The 25,018-nt window shown below is 43.1% G+C and overlaps 1 protein-coding gene and 1 long non-coding RNA gene across 2 annotated transcripts in view; both read right to left on the reverse strand.

Annotated features, from left to right (window-relative positions):
- PDZ-GEF (PDZ domain-containing guanine nucleotide exchange factor) overlaps positions 1-25,018 on the reverse strand; it is a 227,190-nt gene that overhangs the window by 95,671 nt on the left and 106,501 nt on the right. The window lies entirely within an intron of this gene.
- The window catches only part of LOC140224331 (uncharacterized), a 67,832-nt gene continuing 57,883 nt past the window's right edge, over positions 15,070-25,018 (reverse strand). Inside the window, exon 4 of the long non-coding RNA XR_011899633.1 lies at positions 15,070-17,312. This is a non-coding gene — a long non-coding RNA (uncharacterized lncRNA). The remainder of the gene's footprint in view (positions 17,313-25,018) is intronic.

Below are 25,018 nucleotides of genomic sequence, written 5' to 3' on the forward strand. Positions count from 1 at the left end.
TTAGGGTCGCTCCATTTTTGCTTTGTCTTCTTCGTCTATTAATTCCAGGAATCAGGCTGATAGTCGCTAAGAACCCTGCTGTGTCTTCTGTCGGAACAGAGATCTGCGTCAACCCCCTGAGCCCTTGTTGACAGCCTTAATCTTGCGATTGGGCCACGGACACTCGGCGAGAGGGGGAGGGGAGGAAGGCGAAATGCGAGAAGGAGGTGCAATGAGCGATGAGGAGTTGAGTTGGACTCCTAATTTATGCATCTGGTGATCCCGGGCCCGGGAGTAACTTGAGCCGTGCACCGTGCACGTCGCCGTTGTGTCAGGATCAAAACATTACGTCACCGCTCACGCTTCCTACGTGTGTGCAAGGAGCGCCGAGTACTCACTGCACTTGCTGCACGGCCCAGTGCAGCGCTCATCCGAGACCAGCAGAAACCCTCCACTGGCCTCCAGGCAGTCTAGGCAACGGCGGATGGAAGCTACGATTTCCGGGGCTTCAGTCCAGGGTGCCATGAAACGTAATAGAGGACGCAAAAATCGGAAATTTCCATTAAACATTTCATCAAATTTCACGAGGCTGTGAAGTATTTCATGTTTTTCAGGGACTAGAGTATGCAACCTGCACTCCAACACACACAAATAATTTTTACATTTTGCGAAACATGGAAAGGAACCGGTATTTTTCAATATCTTTCAAAATTTCTGATATTTCACAATGGAAAAATAAAACACATTGGATCTAAAGTCCAGACTCTTAAAAACATCGACAAGAAAAAATACTCTTGATTCGATCAGATTTAAGCTTAAATCAAGAACCAAGCCTCTTAATTTGAGCGGATTTCCTTTCGATTTAAGCTGAAATCTGATTGAATCAAGAGTACTTTTCATTGTCAATGTTTTCAAGAGTCTGGACTCTAGATCCAATGGGTTTTTTTTTTCCAGTGCATGAAATATTTCACGCGACTTTCAACATTATGTTTTTCACGAAATGTTGCCATCCGGGCTTCACCACTCATTTTTTAGTGCACTTCATATTTATTTTGACGAAATAGCTAAACAACAGAATGCCTTGAAAATTCACATAAATTCACCTTCAATTATAAATAATTATTTTACAAATGTACACAGGAGAATGCTGCTTATTTGCTTGATGTAAAAGAACTTGGAGAGAAAACTAGGCAACACGTGACGTTGTTGAGCTGTCCTGATTAAATCCATCCAATTAAGTACGCTAAAAAGAGAGGTTTAAAATTGTACCAACGCAACGGTCACAATCCAATTTAATTTTCTACGATGAACTGAAATAACAAATTACCCATGACTGATGTCCAAATAAGGTACGATTCAAACAGCTTTGCATACCTGAAACAAAGAAAGAGAAAAAATTATATTAGTAAAAACTATTCAGAACCATTATTCTGAAAACAAGTTTGCCAGGTTATGCCATAAAATGCGGATAATTCATACGGAGTTAAATAAAGAAGAGTGCTGGGTTAACAGCACTGACAGACATAGACGTCTTTGAACGTAATAAACATCTGATTTAAGTTGTAGGTAATTTCTCTTTCTTTCCTTTGATAGATTTATGTAAAAAGGAGTTACCCAGCAGCTCGCGGGTTATTTTTTTTAATTTTAATAATATTATTTTTTTCAGAGGGTGGGGGAGCGGGAGTTATTTATAAGTCTAAAGGTACCTGAGAAGGGAGTAGTGGAGGTGCCTGACACGAAATAATGAGGGCTTCAAATTAAGGGGTCAAACTAACCGGCTGAACACCACTGATCCTTATTTAGGAACTTAACGCATTTCAAGCTCGATTTCAGTTATGGAAGTAGTGTTGAACCCTGGAACTAATATATCTAACCTTGACGACGCCGCATCATCTAGTGGCGATTCATACTTCGATTCATATTTCGCTTGATAAGAACTTGCGCTTAGCTGCCCCTCCTTTAGCTATTTAGTTCTCCCGAGATCTCCTCAGTCGAAACCCCCCTTGTAATCTTTACAATAAATATGTAATTCGTACCTCAAAAAGACTCTAAAATCTTTCCGAAATTCTCATTAAGTAGTTAGGCCTACAATTAATTTTCAAGTTTAGTACACCGAAGAAATCTCAAATAAAAAGGCCTTTAATTTTCATTTCAGGTGAATGAGGTTTAGTCGAAGGACTGCAATCCCACACTCCTCCGGCCGGGATGTTTGCAAGTGGGCTTTGAAGAAGAAGAAAAAAAGATCAGCGTCATACAGAGGAAGATTTTTTCAAGTTTGAGCACCTACGAACACGTTGTTACCTAACGCGCACGCGTGTCGCAACTCCGCGAGCGGCTGTTTAACATTCAGCCGTCGGTTCACGTGCAAGTTCACTTGAGCGAGTGTCAGGCAACATCATCGCTGAACTCATACCAGCAAAATGTAACATGTAACAGCCTTTGGGCCGACACTGTCGCTACCTTTGAGCCGCTGGCGGAGACGGAAGGGGGCATCGTCATCCAATCTTTATTCAGTCGTAGAACAGAGTGTCTAGTTGTTTTTCATTTTGGGAAATCTTGAAGAAATCCTGATTTTTCCTGATTTTTGACTGCTAAATCCTAATTTCATAATTTTTCCAAATCCTGATTTTTTGCGAATTTCTGCGAAAACAGAACTCTAAAATTAAGTTCTAAAGATGAAAAACAAGTGTGAATCGATGAAAATGTAAATACACGCTGATGGACCAAATCGAACCGATCGTACGGCCGATTTTTCTCAAATCCTGATTTTACGGCCGATTTTTCCTCAAATCAAGATGAAATCGGGATTAAATCCTGATAGAATCGGGAAAATTTAGATCTGTTGAGAGTGGAAAGATGATGGAAAATCGAGCACCAAACTGGACCGGAGAGGACATTGGTATAACATAGGGTCCCTTTATACTGAGAGTCAAGACAATTCGGCTCATGGATGTCACAAACGGGAATAAATATTACAGAAATTGAACGTTTTTCGTAATCTTTGATCGGCCCATTCTCAAATGCCTTTCTCCGTTCCTCCTCTCATTCCGTTTGTTCCTTGCCGAACCCGTAATTCCCTGGTCCATTCCAGATTATAATCTTTGCAATTGGTGAAAATGTAATCTTTATTCCCGTTTGTGACACTGTGGAGGCCTAAAATACGGGAACCAATCAGAAATGGATTCAAATTGTCTTGACTCTCAGTATAAAGGGACTCTAGTATAACACACATTCATTTTCTGTTCTTGTTTTCCCTCGCGTTTTCCACAGCCCGCATTGGGACGTAACTGCGGATAAAAATATAAAACTCCTGGTCTTCTTCCGCGCTGGCGCTGAGCATAGCGGTGTGCACTGTGCACTCGCTTAAAGCGCACTCTATCCCATTGTTTCGAATAACAAAGAGCAGCCTGGGTCGAAATGCATTATTGAAGTCGCTAGGACCTATATTTGACTTTAAGACCGATACTGTCGTGGCCTCATTATTTAAATTTCAAAAAACGGAGGATATGAAGATATTCAGGATGTCTAGTTTCTTATCATTTTGGGAAATCCTGATAAAATCCTGATTTTTTTCTGATTTTTGGTTGCTAAATCCTGATTCCATAATTTTTCCAAATCCTGATTTTTTGCGGAGAAAAATTAGGAGAAAAATTGACGATTGTGACTTCACAAGAATAGTTCGATAAAAAAAATCCGATCGGACGGCCGACTTTTCTCAAATCCTGATTTTACGACCGATTTTCCCTCAAATCCTGATTGACCTCAAATCCTGATAGAATCGGGAAAATCCTGATGCTAGACAACCTGATAAAAGAGTGACATTGACCTCAAATCCTGATAGAATCGGGAAATCCTGATACTAGACACCCTGATATAAGAGTGACGACCGTGAACGACCGTGCACACAGCGCTTTTTGTTTCTTTTTTTGTTGCCTAATGGCACTGTCAAAAAAAAACTTCAGCTTTCAGCCGTCCAGCGGAAAATCGGGGATTCAGTCATCCGGATTCCAAGACGATCCAGATTGCCGCTTACAGTCAAGATTTCTAAAATCTTCAACATCAAGATCCGCCGCAGAGGAGGAATCCGGCGATGATACGACCGGGAAAGAGACTGGCCGACCCGGTAAATGAGTCCGATAGTCGGACCGGACATGCTCCGCGCCGCCGCAATCAGAGTGGACAGGAATCCATAAAAGACCGATCCGTCTTTCGCTGGATATCGCTGCCTCAGTGGGAACGTCTGCCGACAGGTTTCCATAAACGCGGTGCCCGCTACAACTCTGCGCAGTCGCCGAATCGCAAGTTCAATCCCGGGAACTCCAAACTTTTTCAATGGGATTTTTTCTAATTTGCAATCGCGCGGGTTCAGTGGCGTGGCGTGCTTTGAGATATATCGATATTTCCCCAGTTGAAGCTATGGCAGGGTGTCTACAAGATTTTCAAAATGAAATTCCCTGACAATTCCAGGTTTTCCATGACAAAATTCTCTGACCTTTTGGGTTTAGCCATACGATGAACTAGTTAGAAAATATAAAAAAAAACTATCCTTAGGAATAACCCTGTAAAGTCACATTCTGAATTACCATGGCGTTGGAAGGAGTTGAGTAATACTTTTGAAAGGAACGAGATCCTAAATACTCAAAATAAAGCTAATTCCAAAGTGGTATACTCAGACTAAATTCACCTTCAAAATTTAATTTTTATGCTCTACTACGCTCTCTTTGTGACATATTGCCCCGTATACTTTTGAAAATTCAAGCTATAGTTCACCCTGGTGGTTTCATAAATATTGGCATATTACTTAGTGCCCTGAAAATACTATGGTAAAGAATCGATTATTAAGGTGTTCGTTGCAAACACCCTGATAATCGATCCTTTTCCATAGGTTTAAATGGCAGATCAATCGATAAATCGCAAAGCACGCCACGCCACTGCGCGGATTTTAAGTCAGGCCGCGGTCTCTGGTCACCGTTTTTCCGACTTGGGAAGTATTGGCGTACTTTCAGCGTCTAGCGGTGCCATGTTGGCGAAAAACGCCGTATACACATTCCATGGAAGCGGATCCAGCAATTTGGCAACACCGGATTTCCTCCATTTAAACCTATGTTAAATAATCGATTCTTGACAGAGCAGCTGGCCCCTAAAAAATCGATAAGTTTCCATAGGTTTGAATCGAGGAAAAACGATGTTGCCAATCTGCTGGATCCGCTAATATTTCACGGTTGCCGTTCTCCCGATTCGGTGGTTGTTCAAAACGAGGTTATGGATATAAATCCTTGGAATTTTCAGAATCTTCGGATCTTCTTCTTTCGAATTTAAAAAAAAATCATGTTGGAGCGGTAAGAGAAGAAATGCCCGGGTATATCAGCACCGATACCTCAACCAAGTACCTGATTTCCCCGATCGTTCTAATTCCCTTACAAATCCCGGTATCTCTCCGGATTTCCGAATCCTGGATACCATGTTTTCAAGGTAAATTATGAATGGGTATCTTCGAAATTTTCGGAAACTCCAGATTGCGGGGAAAATTCTCTGAAAATTAGACGACAAATATTTGTAAGTTTCTCTTAACACCCAACCAATATCAGAGGACTCTTGGCAACGTCCAACGTCTCATACGGCTTTCTTCCTTACCGCAGCAGAGTAGGCGGGTTTCCGTTCTGATCGCGCGCGCCGCGCAGTGGATCTAGTCAATGGGAGAGGTCGGAAAAACTTTGGAAGTTATAAAAGCATATAGCTCCGTTCATACAAAATTTTGAGGTTCTAAAAGTGGGCCTTCTAGTTTCCTCGTGAGATGTTCTTCCATAACCAACCCTTGAAATTCAAAATGTGACGAATTAAACATCAAAATTTGCAAATTTAGTTCAAAATTGCATGTTTGACCATTCTGATTGACTCGGTCCACTGTGCGTCGGGTCCGTGGGACGCGCGGAATCGAGGATTGACGTCGCAGAAATCCTCATTTTAATGACGACGATCATTAAAATAAAGGGAGCAAATAAACGGATGAAATCGATAAGCAAACGGACATGGGCTGACTGATGGCCGCATCGGTACCGAAAACCCACGTGCGAAAACGATCCGGCCGACGGGATCGACAGGGCAACATTCGTTCTTCCGACAGAGATAATCCGAGCGAAATTCGCGAAAGGAGGTCTAAAAAAGTACCAGACCGTGCGCAGACGCGAAACACACATCCGTTGATGTAATTTCACTTGGAGTGATGTTCGATGTACGTCGGATACGTTGGGACCTGATAACCTTATAGGGAAATTTTAATTGGTAGAATGTCTGCGAGACTGGTAGGGCTGCTCTAACAGTGAATATAACGTTCATATGGGCACTTTTGATAAGTTTATAACATTAACCTGTATACGAAATAATTGCATTCAAATTATACTACACCGATCAACCGTCTACTTTATGATATCGAGGTTCGAGTTTACTTCGTAGGCGCTCGAGTACACGCGGAGTATTATTTGCAGGTATACGGACATTACAGTGGCGAGGCGTGCTTTGCGATATATCGATTGTAATGCCATTTAAACCTATGGAAAAGGATCGATAAACAGGGTGTTCGCAGCGAACACCTTAATAATCGATTCTTTACCATAGGTGTAAATGGCATAACAATCGATAAATCGCAATTCACGCCACGCCACTGGGACATTCCTTTTGCGAATTGCATTTGAAAGAAAACACGCAAAGATTTGAGTGCGCGGTGCGATGGAAGAGAGGTGTTCGTGCACCGTTACTTGGATTGTCTAACTTTGTTGGTGTATTGGATAAACAAAAACTTTGATTTGTTTCACCCAAACTTATACAGTCTTCACACTCTTTGGGTTGATCTGACAGAGATTTGAAATTGATCCAATTTTCAATCAACGCCAGGGATGTTTCAGGTCAACGTAGAAATGTGTCAAATGGACCGCGTTGAGCAGAAAAGAACCAAGTTACATTAGCTGTTGCCGAATGTAAATGGGCAATTGAATTTTTACATGAAAACAGTTGTGCGGGTTTTAGTGCCAATTTCAGCGATGAATTTTCTGTATAAGGCGAAGCAAATCCCTTACAATTTTCAAAGGAATGCGCACAAATGTTCTCTGGTTAAAAATTAAATTTCCCAGTTAAATTTAGCAATAGCTGATGTGGCTTAGTTCCTTTCGGCAAAACGGTCCTGATGTGCCTGTCCATCATTTTTCACACTAAAGAAAGTTTGGAAAATGGTGTACTATTGAAAAAGAAGTGGTTACGGGGCCAGGACCGGATTTACCTACTTGCCGCCCATGGGCCGCCTATATTTTGCCGCCCCCTTCTCATTTGTTTTGAAATACCAATAAAAACCATCAAGTAAGCGTGTCAGCGGGGGAGGGGTGCATAAGAATCGTTTACTCGTGTTTGATATATTTTTTGGGAAAGCCCTGTAAACACTACTAGCAAAAGTTCACGGAACTTTGCGCGAAAGTTAAGTTCCGTAAACCTATCTCTGTGTGGACAAGGCCTTCCATTTATAAGAAATGAACGAACAAATTATGAAAGAACAAACATAGATGTAGTGGAATGATTTTACCTTCCGCCGCCGCGCCGCGCCGCGCAGACTGCACTGTGTTTGACGCAATGCGTGAAGTATTCACGCAGTCTTGTAGGCGCTAAGCGTTTCACGCTGACCGCACTGTCTTTGGCGCAACGCGTGAAGTATTCATACACTCTTGTAGGCGCTATCCGTTTCACGCTGACCGCAGTGGGCGCAGTGACCGCACTGTGTTTAATGCAAGACGTGAAGTATTTGTGCAGTCTTGTAGGCGCTAATATGTGTTACATGCCGACCGCCGCGCCGAAAGCTTCTCGCTTCTCCTTTTCATCTCAAGTCCTCGTCATCATTTAACTCTAAGTCGCGCCGTTCCAGGCCAAATTGCGTGTTTGGTTTCTCTCTTAACTTGATTAATGAAAGGTGCTGTCTCTTTTATCACTAAAAGACAACAAAATTAGAGTTCTATGCTCTCAGGAGATGAGAGATTTTGTCGCCTTTTCTCGTTTGTAATTTTTTTCAAAATTCGATTTTTTTTAGAAAATTGCAAAATTTGCCGCCCCCTTGATCCGGCCCTGTACGGGGCCGAATTTCATAAACGTTGTTTACGCAATTCACGAGGGGGAGGGTTTGGAATCTGCATTACAAGGAGAGAGAAAGGTTTTAAAAATGCGCGACACAAAGTTTAACGCCCTCTTCGGTGTGCCGACGGAAGCGTGGGTCATTGGACAAGCTCTTGAATCAAGTTTTCATATTTTTTGCCTTTCAAAGATTCTGACCTTTCGGAGTTTCGGAGAAGTTTTCCGCGATTGACTTATTCACTTGCTGCCTCTGAAAGGTCGGACACGCAAAGCTTTTTACCCACGCACCCACCTCAACAGATTTGCGAAATAACGCCATTGAATCTGCTCGGTTCTGCGCTTTAGTAGAAAATGGTGAAATAAAGGTGGAGTGCGTTCGTCCTTCATCTCGCGTAAAGAACCTTAAATTTCAAGTAGTTTTCACTTAAATACCAAAAAAAATATATTCGTTAAATGAGAAAATCACGCATCATAATTCGAAATTACCTCCGTCCGAACATCCATCCTTTAAGCTCTGATGATCCAAAACTAGATGTCAATATTTTGAAGCTCTTTAAACAAATAAATCTTAAAATTTAAGAAAATTCCTGGTCGCTGACAGTCGTAATCAACTAACTAACTCAATGAATTGTCTTTCATTGATATGCATATTGTTAATTTACCGAAAAAATGCAAGTTGCACTACCTTAGAAAGGAACATTCCAATGCTCATGCTGATAATTATACTTATTTCTGAAGAAAAGTCTGGTCCAGGTGAAGGAACTACCATGAGATCAGTCTTGCACACCAACAAAATTTTCATGTATTACGAAAATTTATTTACGAATAAACGTGGCAATGCGTATGAAAACAAGGTTGCCAGACGATGGACATTTCGAATTTACTTCATGATAGTTACTTGGATTCAGGAGCGCGTATAGCATCCTCAGCGGGGTCGATCCGAACTTACAATTAAACTCGGCAGGTGACCGGCCGCGGAAGGGGTCAAGCACAGTTGCCACATCGTATTTTAATGCGGCAGATGAGCTGAGAAAACTGTGCTTCACCTCAGACTAAAGAAGGCACAAAAATGAGGATTTATGAGAGAGGATGGTGGATGCAGAGTTTTGAAGGATGAAGAGCATTGCGTTTGAATTTTTGAAGGCTCGACATTTTGGTAATGGCTGGAAATGAGATAGTTCCGCTGGGATTTCTCATTATTTTAAGGCCAAACCTTTTCTTGGTAAGTACACACATTTTTATCAGGGTTGCCACAAAATTTAGAAAATGAAATTCCCTAAGGAATGAGGAAATGCCGTACGGTCAAAAAGACATAATTTCAAATAGCTCCCAAACAAAATTTGTTGATCTAGATTCAAATCTATTCTAGAAAGCGAATAAAGATAAATCAACAATTTTTTCGCTGACACTTTCGACGTTTTCCCTGACTTATTAGAATTCCCTGGCATTTCCTGGTTTTCCAGGTGGTTCCTGACTGTGGCAACCCCGTTTTATTTGAGCTCTTGGAAAGGCTATTTTGACGGATAACATTAATAGTTCTAACTTAAATCAAGCGACTTGAAAGAACTTCAAAGATACCTAACAAGGAAAAATCTTAAAATATGTTTGTCATATCCAAAATTTTGAAGAGATCAAGATAAAAAACCTCGAATTTTGGTAATTTTAACGTTAAAATTCCTTGTATAGGGGGTAACCCCGAACGGCCACACGGGGCAAGTTGCCAGATTATGCAATTAAGTGCAGATATTTTACATGGGTTTGAGTTAAGGGAAGTGCTGAAATTTCAGCACTATTCGGCAACATGGACGCGGTGACCGCACGCCGCGCCGCGGCACAGCTCCCCGAAACCTAATAAATCTAATAACGCGGTTGGGTTGCCATGGAAACGTAGGATGACCGGGGCGGGGGTGGCCGTGCGGGGGGGAACGGGGGGCGAGGTAAGCTGGTAAACGCTAAAAGGTTAGCAAAACAATAATGCGGACGATGAAACCGTGGAATGGGGAGGGGGATCGTGGGGGGGGGGCGATGGGGGCCGCGTTTCTTTCGGGTCGGGTCCGCAGGGAAATGAGTGGCCGGGGGGGGGGGGGGGGGGCGCACCGCGAGTCGCGATGGATGTACTCCTAGCGGAAATCCGGGGAAGGATTATTGCGTGGCGGTTGTAGGGAGAGCCTTCGATTTTCACCAACGCATCGTCTCGGAAAATTTTTCCACGGTCCAGGAAGGGGTAGCCGGTAGCACGCCCCCGCGCATTCCCAAACCAGGGGCTGCTAGCGAGAACAATACGAGAGATTTCTTGATATTTTTCTGATATTTGCAGTGAGTAAATTGCGAACAAGAACCCTGGAACAAAATACGACTGTACAAGTGTACACCCACGCTTTTCCTTGGGTCCTTCAAGTATCATAGAGGCCACTTAAGGGGGACGAAGGGGGGGGGGGAGTCTGCGTTTTCTTACGAGGTATTACGACGAGCCAGGGGATCAAGCCTGGTCTTATTTAAGCCTCTCACTTGGAAAAACGAAAAATAATTTCAGAAAAGTTCAGTTTCTGAATTTTTTTTTTTTTTTGGGGGGGGGGGGGGGTGTTAGAGGGGTCTCGTGAGTATCTTGCAAAGGGGTGCGAGGGACAGGGATGGTCAAAGAGTCGACGAAATGATCTACGTTGATCACAGGGCTGAATTGTCAGTTTAAAGCGATGTTTGCCAAGCTGGGCCGAAGAATCGGATTTTGTTGTTCCGCGTAGAGCCCTCTCAAAAATCCTCAAGGGAAAGCAGAACGCGGTTTAGTTCCTTTAAAATGCGGAAGAGGGTGGAACTTTACATTTTGATGGGGGATATCGTGACATTGACCACGACAGAGACGGATAAAATTGTTAATTATTGTGTACTGAGGTTCCTTTTCATAAGTGTGTATACATACTTTACTTTTATGTTCGTCGAGTAAACGTAAAATTTAGGGGAACGAAAACAATGGGAGTAGAAAAAAGCGATTAATAAATACTACAGGAAGTGTGTCGGTAACTTAATAATTTGTGCAGTTAAAACGTCGGTGATGCGTAGCAGCGGCTGTTTCTTGAGCATGATCGTAGCAGATTCACTCGATTCGCATGCACGCAAGGAGCCTTGCGTGTGAACATGATACATACGGTAGTAATTTGAGCTCTTGTTGGACTTGGACAAGGTGCTGCATTCAAGGCCTTGAGTACTGGACTAACTCGTTGAAAGACCTGTATTATTTTAATCAATTATCTGCCTCGAAACTATTGTAACCCGACAAATAGCGTGTATAAAGCTATAGGCATTTAAATATTAGACGGAACTAATGCAAACAAATTCAAGACAAGAGTTCTGAATCTTTTCTGGTTGAGAGTATCCAAAGAGGGCAGCTTGAGCCAGGGTTGCCACAGAATTTAGAAAATGATATTCCCTGATTTCCTTAACACATTTTAGTAAAGTTTTCTGATAATTATGGATGTACCAGCTGGTTAAAAAGACATAATTTACCGTAGTGTTCAACGGTAACGGACTTGTCTGCTTGTTTTGAGCCATAGAACAACCTCTGAAAGTTTGTCGCCACTTAGTTGGTACACCCTGTAGAAATAGAGCAAGGGAGCGGTCGAGCGTTGATGACGGCGCAGAGATACAACTATTCGTACTTGATGGATGTCCGTGTAGCATCTGCAAATTTGAAGGCGCGATGGCGCGAGGCGTGAAGCCGTGAACTCGCAACGCTCCGCTCGGTGTTGCTCGGAAAGTGTCGCCACTTAGGAGCAGCCAGAGGAAATATTAGAATCCCTGATTTGTGAGACCGAAGCAGAGGAATCCTAAGGTTGTCACCTTGCAGCCATAGTATCACAAGCGCCATGCGACGTTTCGAAGTATCCACCGCCATTTTAATTTTTTACAAAGAAATTGTTGGTTGAATCTGGTTTAAAATTTCTTTTAAATTTATCAACAGCACAATGAAAATTCAGTGAAATTTTCTGACAGCTTCATTGAACAATTTCTCTGTAAAAAAAATAAAATGGCTGCGGGATTTTGAAACGTTGCATGGCGCTTGTGATACTTTGGCCGGAGGATGAGGATCAGTGATCAGTGGCGTGGCGTGAATGATCGATTATCGATATTTCCCCATTTGAATCCGTGATACAGAATCGATTATTAGGGTGTTCGTTGCGAACACCCTAATCGATCCTTTTCCATAGGTTTAAATGACAGATCAATCGATAAATCGCAAAGCACACCACGCAACTGGTGAGGATCTGAGCAAAATTGCGGAGTTTGATGGCGATTCTCGCGAAACTTTGGGCATGGATTTAAGGCCTAGATACATACGGCGATTGATCGCCGCGAGTGAAAGACGCAAGCCAACGGAGAGCCTTGATTTCGATCCATTGACGTCGATGTATCGAAATCGAGGCTCTCCATTGGCTTTCGTCTCTCACTCGCGGCGATTAATCGCCGTGTGTATCTAGGCCTTAAGCGACCGCGACAGCCCCGCAAATTAGATGCAAGTCGACGGCGGAGCGAGCAAGTGCCCGAAGCAACAGTTTACGCACGCCAACATGATGAGAACTCGCGCTCGCATTTCGCATACGATGGCGGGCTCAGCTCAGCAGCTTCCGAGAAAAAGCCCGGCCGCTTTCATCCTTCCGCCGGGCGCGCGCCGGGGCCGGGGTGACACAAACGAAAAGTTCCAGCTCATTTTCCCGAGCTCCCGAGCGCCGAAATCGAGCGCGACCTGAAAAGCTCAAAAGCTCTGGTTAATGAGCCGCTCCTTCGCATCCGCCCTGGAGCTTTTCCACGATGCCGGATCGTGCGTAAATCCCTCCGATTTCCACCCTCGAAGCGATCAAGTCTAAGGTGCTTGCCAACATCGCGAGGAGGATAGTAAAGTGCAAGTTGCAGCGAAGCGCCTCGATCGCTAATTTCCATCATGTCGCGGCGAATTTCCCAGAACGAGCTTTGGATAACCTTTTATATCGGCTCGAATTTCCAGCTCGGGGTAACGCGCGGCTGCGACAACAAAAGATCCTTTTTCAGGGCAATCAGGGCTAAATATTTCCGATCGGGGCGGACGAAATTAAGGGTGCAGCGCAGCGTATGGTGATCGCGCGTCGGTTCTAAGATAGAGGACGTTTCCGCGAGGTGGGAGACAGAAAGTCTTCCAGAAAAGATTAAATGGATTGGCCAATGGCCACAGAGAAATAGAATCTCTTCAAAGGATGAGTTACGCCAAAAGGAATCGATTTCTGATTGGCTTCCGTTTTAGACTTCATGGATGTAATACAAGGGAAATTACTCTTTCACCGGTTTCAAAGATCATTATCTGAAATTTTTCGCTTTCTTGCGAACTGAAATGGCAATCGTTCGGTCATTTTCACGATGAACGAATCAGCGATTAGAGTCGAAGGAGGGAACATATTATTCTATCAATAATTTCGAATTTGACGTCGAGGTCATCGTATTTGTTCAACGTTAGCTATACGAAGAAAAAAAACATACTACCGATCATCAATCATTACAATATTTACAGTATATTTTCCATAGGGTTGCCACAGAATTTAGAAAATGAAATTCCCTGCCAATTCCCTAATTTCTCTGACACATTTTTGTGGAATTCCATGACAATGGAAGGTGTGACAGATGTTCTCTTAGAAGACATAATTGAAAATAGTTTTCAGGCAAAATTTGTTGTTCTAAACCTTAAACCCATCCTAGAAAGCAAATAAAGGATTTCCCAAATTTTCTAACATTTTCGTCGATTTCCCAGACATTTCCCGTTTTCCTATTTTAAATTCCCAGACATTTCCCAGTTTTCCCTGACTGCGGCAACCCTGTTTCCGGGTCCTTCTTTCTAGCGGTTGTGTGAACTAGTAAAACGTAATAGAAATACGAAAATAAAAATAAATGTTAAAAAAAAGAGAGATGTCAAAATTCTTTCATTCGATGAATCCTCTGACACTCACACATTTTCCAGGAATTCGAATAATAATAATAAAACTGATAACGAGCTCAGTGGACTAACAGGAATTTCCAACGTCCGAATTTCCCGACCGAAACTCGCCTCTGTAATTCCCAAACAGGAAATGCAGCGATTCACGAGCGCGGTATTCGCGGGAAATCCTCGCAACATTTGGACGTAATTCTGTCAAACGGAACTACGTGCATTCAGACATGAGCCCTGAGACCCATAAGAATATGTGCATAACAGGGCTCACGTCATAATGCACATAGTTCCGTTTGATAGAAATACGTCCATTTAAAATTCCACGCGCTTGTCACCGCAAGCGCGACCGCGAGCGCCGAGCGCGAACCGCCCCGGAAATACGGGATCTCGAATTGATTCCCCCCTCGGAAAAGCGACGCCCCCCCCTCCGGGGACGGGGGGTTGCCACGTGCTCAAACAGACGCCCCCGCGTGCCCCGATTTTTCCGGACCCCGCTCCGATCGCCGACTCCGCGCTCCTGCCTACACGCCCCGGTCGCGGCCCCGGCGAAAAATCCACTCCGGCGCGATTCGAGTCGCTTCCGGTTTCGGCGGGGGACACGCGCGTCGGGACGCCTCGCCGGGATTAAAGGGTCGACAGGGCCCGCGGGGAGGTCGAGTGGGACCGTCGCACACTCTCGTATTCCGAGTGAAAACTGGCCAAACCTTGTAAATCCTCCACAAAAATGGAAACTTTTGAAACTTCGAAGCGGCAGATATACCTGCCAGTTACAAGCGCTTGTTGAGAGTGAAACGCCAATAGGCGAGGAGGATTTCGATAGCTCTACGTCGAGCTATCGAAATCCTCCTCCACTGGAAAAAAAAACACATTGGATCTAGAGTCCAGACTCTTGAAAACATTGACAAGAAAAAGGACACTTGATTCGATCAGATTTAAGCTGAAATCAAGAGGAAATCCGCTCAAATTAAGAGGCTTGGTTCTTGATTTAAGCTTAAATCTGATTGAATCAAGAGTCCTTTTTCTTGTCGATGTTTTCAAGAGTCTGGACTCTAGATCCAATATGTTTTTTTTTTCCTGTGTCACCTATTGATGTTTCATTTTCAACAAGCGCTTATAACTCGCAAATGTATCTACGCCTTTACTCGGAACCTGGGAATCACATCGACGCACAGTGGATCGAGTCAACAAGAGAGGTCGGACATGAAATATTTGACAAAAACTGCGAACTATGATGTTTATTCCGTCGCATTTTAAAGTTCAAGGGGTGCTAACAGAGAAGAATTTCGCAAGGAAACCAATGGAACCAATTTTAGAGCCTCAAAATTTGGTATAAACGGAATTATGAGCGTTTTAAGTTTCCAAATTTTGTCCGACCTCTCCTATTGACTCGATTTACTGTGCGACGGACGGACGCGCTTAGACGAGCCTTTGAAAGGATTGGACATGACATTTGACTGCATTTTGCAATTTGGAACTATAAATTCTGGCTCTTCTGGAAAAACACTTGTGTGCATACGGAAACTAATGGCACTTACGTTGTTTTTAAAGCGGGCTAGATTTTATAATTCCAAATTGCAAAATGTAGTCCATCTCGTCGTCTCCTAACGGAAGAACGTAACTGCATTTTAATGTTGCTAAATTTCTACGTGCAAATTGCATTTTCGCCGGGAGAAATTTGGGCATTCTAAACTGAATATTTCACAAAAACGGATGAATTTTGGGCAAAAATTGCATAGGCACATTCTTGTGAAAAGATTAATTGTATGAGTCAATTTTGCGATCTTGGAGCGAAGTTACTTTACATCGTCATTTTTTGTTGTTAAATTTACAAACTTAAGTGTCCCTTTTTCCATTTTACAGGGTTAAGGGATTTAATTATAATTCATTCCGGGAAAACCTTCGTTTTTGGCCTATTTTGTTTTTTCTTCTGACTTTTCCAACTGTTTTCTGACTGTGTCAGTAGCCTATATCATGTCATGTTTTTAGGTATTCGAAAAAAAAGTGCATTTGAACTATTAACTGAGCGGCTTCTGCGGGCTGATAGTTGAAATTGATAGACAAAGCTATAGACAAAGACGACATGAGGAGTTTGGAGCGATCCTGTTGGTTGAAATGGGTGGTTCTCATAGATTAAGGGGGTAGATAATGGACTAACGATAGGGTCTCTCGTGGGTTGCCGCTAGTTAGTCTATTGCCTACCTTCTTTGTCCATTACAGCCACCCGCTTCCACCAATAGGATCACTCTATGTCCTTTTTGTCATATTCGTCTATCGCTTTGTTTCTCAACGATTTTAACGATTAGCCGGCTGCTGTCGGCGAGTTTTTGCCAGATTTTGAAGTCATATACCCAGTGTGCTGCGGAGGGGGGGGGGGAGCGGTGGTAGGGGTGGTGAAATTCTCTTCCCCCTCCTTGGGTTCCGCATCAATTTTGCGACCGGCGGCAAAGAACCTCCTACGGTCCTTCGCTTTCCGTCGGAAAATGAAATTCCGTTGCTCTCCGACAACTCAGGCGCATCAGCGTCAGCGCCGACTGCAAATTTCCCGACGCCTACAATCCGGAGTGTATGCAATATCAACTCAGCGGAACGGCTTTCGTTGCCTACCGTTCATCGAGGAATCTTTTATTTGCATGAGGATCGGAGGAAATCTGATTTGGAGTTTGATAGAGTATTTTCAGTGACTTCACCCGCTAAAGCGTCTTCAGTTTATTAGATACCGACTGTCGTACATCGGAGGGGTGAAGTGGACATACAGGTCCAGCAGAACAAAGACATACACAGGCAGCCCGAAACCGAAACAGAAAGAAAACAAGGAAACAACGGAAACAAGGCTAAACGAAACGTCCCGTATAATTTTATGCATACAGGGTAAAGTTGTTCATCTACGAGGAGGGGGTGGGAAACTGTCTAAAATTAAAGTGGAAATCGAAGTAAAAACACCTCGTATGTGAGGAATACCGATCATTCGACAATTTTCAATTTCCGGGGCCTTATTTTCCCTACTTTCGGACACTCGCATTTTCTGACATTTGTAGTGGAAACAAAGGTTGTTTTCGTCCTAATACGATTAAATAAAAATAAATAAATAAAAATGAATGATGCTGCGTCTGTATTATTGCGATTGTATGATTGCGATTGTAATGTAGAGTCTCGATGGCACGGAGACGTGCAAACTCTACGGGAGCGAATACGGAAGGCAAAGGCATTAATACGTTACTGTAGCGAGCGGGAGGACTCGGAGGTGGTGAAAGAGGATTTCAAAGTGCACTCGACCGACCTGCAACAAACAAAAACAAAACGTAATTAAAACAATGAAACGCACGAGAGGAGAAAATTGGATTAGAGAATATCAAAGCTATAAATCAAGGGATAAAATGAATGCGTTTCGGAGGTCGCGGGAATTAGCATAAGCCACTCGCCGCGGCAGCGGCCGGCGAGAATACTGGGAACGACTGCGCGACTGGGAGGAAACGAGTTCTTCCTAAAAAGGATCACGTCCATTTTCAGTTGAACCCTATTGCTCTGGTATTCCGATGTGCCAGAGGGTCCATCAGAAAACGGACTAAGTCCGTTTCAGAAAGGATGAGCTTATGGCCCACATTTCGCCGTACGGAAAAACCGGGTTTTCACTCCGATCTGACAATTTAGTTGATTAATGAAGGTATGCAAGCGCAACTATCGCGGAGGGTAGGGATTTTTCCGCTTTTATATAATTTAGACTGGATTGCCAATCGTTAGAGAGAAAAAATACAAGTTTTGTTTTGCGATGACGTCGGATTTCAACATTTTCAATATGACGTAGCGAGTGGCTGCAAGAGTTGGGAGCCTGTCGATAATAAACCAAGCACACTTGAAATCGTCGTTCCTCTTTGAAAAAATTCCACATTTTTCGATAGAACCTTGCGCTACGTCACGATGCTGCCGGCTAAGGAAAACGCCGTATGAACATTCGAGAGTTGCCAAATTTCCTTCGATAAAATTATTCTTTTTGAGGAAAGTTATGAATATTTTTCCTTTAAATTTTCGGATTCTTCGGGTCAAATAGCGAACAAAATTATCTGAACAATTGGGAGGAAAATATTCATAGGTGCACCCGGAAATTTGCGTTTTATCAAAAGAAATTTGGCAATGCCTGAAGGTTAATACGGCGTTTTTCCTTGGCACGGCAGAATGGAAGCCGAACCGAAACGATGCGGCCCGTCATCGTCGATGAGGATACTAGAAAATTAAAAATTAAGCACTCATGTTTCCAGTTAGACAATTGCACGGTCCTGTTTCGGTAAAAACATTGATCCATTGCCTTAATTCGGCAACATTGGAGTGCAGTTACGTCCCTTCGCCAGCGGGCTGATTATTGAAATTGATAGAAAAAGCTATAGACAAAGAAGACATAGGGGGTATAAAGCAATCCTATGGTTGAAATGGGTGGTTCTCATAGACTAAGGGGGAAAATGATATGGGGAATGGACTGTCGGGTCTCTCGTGGGTTGCCGTTAGTTAGTCTATTACCTACCTCCTTTGTCGATTGCAACTACCCGCTTCTACCAATAGGATCCCTCCAAATCCTTTTTGTCTTCTTTGTCTATTGCTTTGTCTATCAATTTCAATAATCAACCCGCTGGGTAGACGAAAAAACGGAGGCGTACGGACGGATCTTGTCCAATTTCTGATTTGTCTAAAGATTGCAGCAGTTCTGAATAACACAAAACTGCCCTCTTCTTCACCTTGGCTTCTACCTACTACGCCCATTCCTCACCTGATTCTACTATTAAATTTTGACCGCGCATTATGAGGACGCCCATAAAATTACCCACTTTAATGAGAGAAAAAAATGGTGTTTATTAAAGGCTAAGAATATTAGTTCCCTGGACTAAGACTCGGGGCGTTGATACGTGCATTTATTAATTACGACGAAGACTCGCGCGCCAAGTTCACGGCGGCATCCCGGGACGTGACATTTGAATCTGACGCCCGGCGGCGCCCCGGGAGGGATGACCTTTGCGACCAAGTGGATCAGGTAGCCGTTATGCAACAACTTGGGCGTTGATGACGAGACATTCCGTCGCTTTACGAGCGCGGCGCCTCGTTTGAATTTAACGCGCCAGCTTCCCGCCGCACAATGGATCGAGGCGATAGGAGAGGTCGGACAAAATTTGGAAACTTTAAACGGTTATAACACCGTTGATACACAACTTTGAGGTTCTAAAAGTGGTTCCAATGGTTTTCTCGTGAAATTTTCTTTCGAAAGCACCCCTCAAAATTTAAAATGTGACGAAATGAACATCAAAATTTGCAGTGTCAGTAAAAAATTTCATGGCCGACCGTTCTGATTGACTCGATCCACTGTGCGCCGTGTGACGTCATTACGCCGCGCGAAACGATCAACGGGAGTCAACGATCAACAACCGGAGTCAACGATAATTCGCACCCGTTGCAGTCTAGTCGACGCGATATGACTTTTCTTGCAATCTCCTTAGCTATTACTAAATCCTGCCCACCTGCAACGATCCGTAACAATCCGGCCGTCGCGTATAATGAAAAAGGAGATGAATTTCGCTCAACTTTAACCTTTGAATGCTATTCTTTTCATGGAAAGCACGTTTTTGCGAGAAAATTTGGGCTGAGACGCCATTTGCTCGTATTTCAGCGGGAGAGGGAAGTTGCAAGATACGGAGGTGTGATGCGGGAGTGAGAAATGTCGTCGAAATACCAAGGTCACAACAATGTCGAGGATAGGGGAGCTTGAACGATTTTCTTCGAAAGTCGACGCGTTGGATGGTGTGATCTCCGGTATCGTTGTTCGATTCCCTGATGGAATATTTTGAAACTAAAGCCCTGGATAGACGATCAAATTCCCGAACCAATTTCGATCAAAGTAGCATCAAAGTGTCGGGAGTCATCAGTCTTAAACTCATTAATTTGCTTCATTTTAAAATGAAAACTTGGCAGAAATGTTTCTTGTGGCAGGAAATGATGAAATGGTGGCACTCCATTCTGATCTTACTTTCAACAAATAATCCCCGAAAAAAATTTGATGGTGACCATCAGTTATCAGCATGTCTACTTTGATCGGAATTGGTTCGGAATTTGATCGTCTATCCAGGGCTGTAGGTTGAAGGGTCACCTAGGCGTAATAATGAACACATTTTCTTGTTATCATCTGTTCGACAGAAAAACGAACGTATGTTATGTATGAACTGAAGTTACGGATGCAAAAATGACCCCAGGATTGTTCAAGAATTTGGGAAATCAAATTCCTCGACCATTCCCGGATTTCCCTGACACAATTTGGTAAAATTCCTTGACAATTGAACAAGTTTTCTTTGTTAAGGAGTTTATTTTCAGCCTCCCCGTTGTGTGACTAGTTTTCTTTCCGATATTTTGAAGAGAAAACATGTAGCGTTATGCTTTTACTCGTACCATGTCTAGAGGCCCACTGTTCCTTGTATTTGGGATCAAAAAGATAGAGGTTTCCACACTTTCTTCGGCCAATCGATACGGGTGTAAAGAACAGCGCACATCGTAGAACCCGGGCGGCAAGTGTCCGTAAAACCAACTTTCTTTCGAAAGCTCGCGAACAAAGGCGTAGGACAAAACCGCGAGGACTAAAAAGGAGTCCTCGTTGACCTTAGGACTCGTTGAGCTCCGTAAATCTTCATTACTCCTCGTACTATGCGATTACGCTCAAAGGATGAGTAATCTACTTCCCGGGAGCACAATGCTGCGTCCTACGATAAAACGTCATAACTGCATCGCGACGGGAGCCCCGAGTTCCTTGGGAATAAGCTGCCTTTGCGGCTCAAGTCGAAATGCAGTTAAGAGAGTGTTCTTCGAGGACGGGACAATGGTGCCGACCGGCGACCGGGCCAAGCCGAGACCGACAATGTTGCATTCAATCCTCGCCGACTCATGACTGAGGACCGGCTCAATTTGGCCGAGAGAATGGCGTCCAAATTGAACGCTTTATTTGAGAAAGGGCGTAAGCGCTGCGAGGATCCGACGAGACTTGAGGTCTTTCTTCGAATGAGCCGCGCGATGGAGGCTTAACGGCATCGGCTGCCCCTGGGACATAGGCTATCCGTCATCCTAGCGGGATTGCCCGGTTGCGTCTCCGAGGAGACAAGGTTTAAGCGATCAAGAAAAATGAGAACTTTCTCTGGCCGAGGTCCGATGTTCTAAGCGTTTCCTCGGATCGTCTTGACAATTAATTGGAGTCGTGATTTTGAGAGGAGGTATGTTTTCCCGGAATATGAACACCGAACTTGTACCTGACTTAGACTAGTCAAAAATTAAGTTTTTTTGATAGAGACTTTATTATTTTATTTCTAACAATATAAGCACATAGTTCAAAATTCGTCAAAGTGAGTCAAAATCTAAAAAATTTTCAAAGTTAGTTCATAGGAACTGTCCATAATTTTAAAAAAAAAGACTACAACTCCGGGCTAACTTCCTCAATAATGAAACTTTGTTCTAGGGCAGCAAGCATCGAAATTACAGAAAATTCTAATTTAATTGCCAACATGTGACTCAAATTTATAGATTTCCTTTGAGATTGCGCGATGACATAAGGTTACATGTCCGCAGTTTAGTTGCGTTGTAACATCTCACAGCATACGTAACACGAAGGACAAAATATTCTTTTTTCGAATTCATTTTTTCCTGAAAACAATTAATCTACAATTCGTGACAGGTATAAAATATTCGTCCTTTCCCATCAATTTTCCCCATTTAGAAAAAGTGCATAGAAAATTTGTAACCCTCAATTCCTCAATTTTCTAGAGTTCAAACTGAATTCCTTCAAATTATGTCGATTTTCCACATCTTTCAGTCTATAACTATGGAGTCCCCCCCCCCCCCTTTTTACATGATGTTACCTCTTGTGAAAAGGGGTTTTCAAAATCCGAAAATTTTATCTTGCAATTTGCAAAAGAGCTGCAGAAAGTAAGTTAATCAATACTGGGAGCCCAGCTGAGTTCCGGAAATTTGGCACCAACGGCGCAGCGCGTTAATTCTTATCAATTTGGCCGCAGAAACGTCTGCTGCGGGAAGCAAATACGTCGAATATTGTTCCAGCTAATTTATTGCAGCCTGGAATTTCAGCTATTATAACGCAGATTACTCTTCGGCTGCAACGCTTCTGTAAAACGACTTCGTCGAAAGCGCTTCTGCTCTGCAAAATATAAGATTTTACAGGGGGACTGAAAAGTCGATACACGCCCCGGATATCTGTATGCCGCTAAAAACTCCGAGTTGCAATTCGCAGATTCCTCTTCTGCCTTCAAGAGTATTTTTTGCTCCTTTTTTACGATGATTCCTTTAAATCAAACACTTAAAGATAGAATATATAGAAAGGGATATATTTTGCTAATTAGGGGCATCGATTAGAATTTTAAAAAGGACGGCCCGCTTGAGGTAAACTTCACGAACATCCTATGTCAAATCATCACGTGTTGAACTGTACAGAAAGTTTCCTATGATTTAAACTCTAAAAATATTTTGTAAATCCCTCGATTCGAAGAAGGTCTTGTCATTTGAAAAACATTCCAGCAACCTCCATCCCTCATCTTATGCATCTAAGATCTATACGAGGCCAAACGAACTATGTTATAAACGTACTTTTGGAGCACCCGGTATGAAGAGCCTTATTAAACATGCCACAAATATTATTCAGGGTATTCAAATAAGCTCGATGATTAATTCTAGGGATCCGCCATCTTGAAAGTCAGATCTAGGTGCTCGAAAATAATTAAAAGTGAGCACGTTTGAGTTTTTAAATCCCTGAATATCCTCCGAGACGCAAATTCACTCCCTCGCGGGGAATCTAAAATTTTTCCTGGGGGGACGAGAGCGGGGGTCTGAGAGAAGGCAACGATAATTTCCATTTTTCTCGATGCATAATATTCATCAGCTTTACGGGACTTTGAAAAATTATGTAACGCAAAATTTTCAAGAGAGAAGAAAGACATCGGTTCAAATTTCCTCAAAAATGAGGGTGAAAATGAAAAAGAAGAAAAAAAATAAAAGTAAATTTTTATAAATTGTTTTGCGAAGAGAGAAGATACGTCATGCAAAATTTCATGTGGGAAAGCGGTTAGTTTCTCATACAACGTTACGTGCCGAAATAGATGACCCCCTGCATTATTTGGACCGGATTAATCAGATAGGAACGATGTCACATCAGCCATGCCAAATTTTATCGGATGAGTTATTTTTTTTACAGGGGAGCCATATTGTACATTCTTTTGACAATTTCGGGGGATTTCCTCTGTGGCGTGCTAATCTCCTAAAATGTTCAAAAACATCCGTAAAACACTGCACCTGATACGGAAAAAGAAAAAAAAATCGATAAAATATCGCAATGTCTGATGTGATTAAGTTCCTTTCTGGTTACCTGGGTTCATTTTCTACCGTCGACACTATTTTTCTCGAGCTCTACTGAATGCACTCTCAGCAGTGGAGCCGTGTGAATGATCGATTATCGATATTTCCCCATTTGGAGCTGTGGCAAAGAATCGATTATTAAGGCGTTCGTTGCGTACACCTAATTTATCGATCCTTTTCCATAGGTTTGAATGACAGATCAACCGATGAATCGATAATAATCGATTAGCGATATTTCCCCATTTGAAGCTGTGGCAAAGAATCGATTCTTAAGGCGTTCGTTGCGGAAACCCGATTCATCGATCCTTTTCCATAGGTTTAAATATCAGATCAATCGATATATCGCAAAGCACGCAACGCCGCGGCACGCTGATCGTGGAATCGCGCGCGTAGGAGCTTGAGCAGACGCGAAAATAAAAGCAGCGAGGGAAAAATTCTCCGGGTGACGTAATGAATTTTCATAATAAAGTTCATCGCGCCCAATAGCTCGGCAAAATTACTGTTGAGGGAGGTTAAAAGCAAGTAATTAAAATTGCCCCGACGCGACGGGGGGCGGGGAGGCGACGACCCCCCCCCCCCCCCCCTCATAGTCAGGAATGACGTCCCTGTCAGCGGGACTGTTTGGTCACTCCCACGCTCCGACGCACAATGGAGCGAGGCAATGAGAGAAGTCGGACAAAATTCGGAAACTTTTAAAGCTTGTAACTCCCTTCATACAAAACTTTGAGGTTTTAGAAGTGGTTTCATCGGTTTTCTCGTGAAATTTTCTTTCAGAAACACCCCCTGGAATTCAAAATTTGACAAATTTAACATCAATATTTGCAGTTTTAGTCAAAAATTTCATGTCCGACTTCTCTGATCCACTGTGCGACGGCGCCATTTTCACGCTCTCGCGGTCGCGTCGCGACGCATAGCTCCAACTGCATAATAACACCGAAAGGAACTAATTTCAATTAGCTCGATTTCGGTCCCGGTTCGCGGGTTCATAACTCGAAACCAAATACATCTATTCTCGGACGAGCCCCAAGGTTCATAAGAGAGCGTCTATTCTAGGGCTCATCGGATAGATTCGCATGGTCGGTTTTAAAATCGACTGGTTCGTGTGTTGACCGCGTTATTTCTCTCAAGCAGCTGTTCGGCTCTCTCAAGTTAAATGAAATGTGCCGATGTGCGAGTTGTGAGTCACATGATGTTGCTTTGGTATTGGTTCAATCTTACAGATTGGCGAGTGGTAAAAAGATCGGTTCAGTCGTCACGTACTTTGACATTTCAGAAGAACGGAGACACCATTGGACGACGTCATTGTGTTTACCTCGTCTCGCCAACACGGGAGGAAAGGGTGAAGGATGTAATGATCTTGTTTTTTGGTATTGGTGTTGGTGCGAACCTAAAAAGATGGCGTGATCAACCGTAATTCTGGTAAATGGGAATAGCATACTTCACAATTTGTAAGGAGGCCTAGCGTGTAGAATTGGTTGAGCCGATGGGTTACTTACTTTTTCCATGGGCGCAGTACTGCCGTGCTAAGGAAAAACGCCGTATGAACATTCGAGAGTTGCCAAATTTTCTCTTGGAAAGTATTCATTTTTGAAGAAACTTATG

This window comes from Bemisia tabaci, chromosome 3 (assembly GCF_918797505.1).
Source record: "Bemisia tabaci chromosome 3, PGI_BMITA_v3".
Taxonomy (NCBI): domain Eukaryota; kingdom Metazoa; phylum Arthropoda; class Insecta; order Hemiptera; family Aleyrodidae; genus Bemisia; species Bemisia tabaci.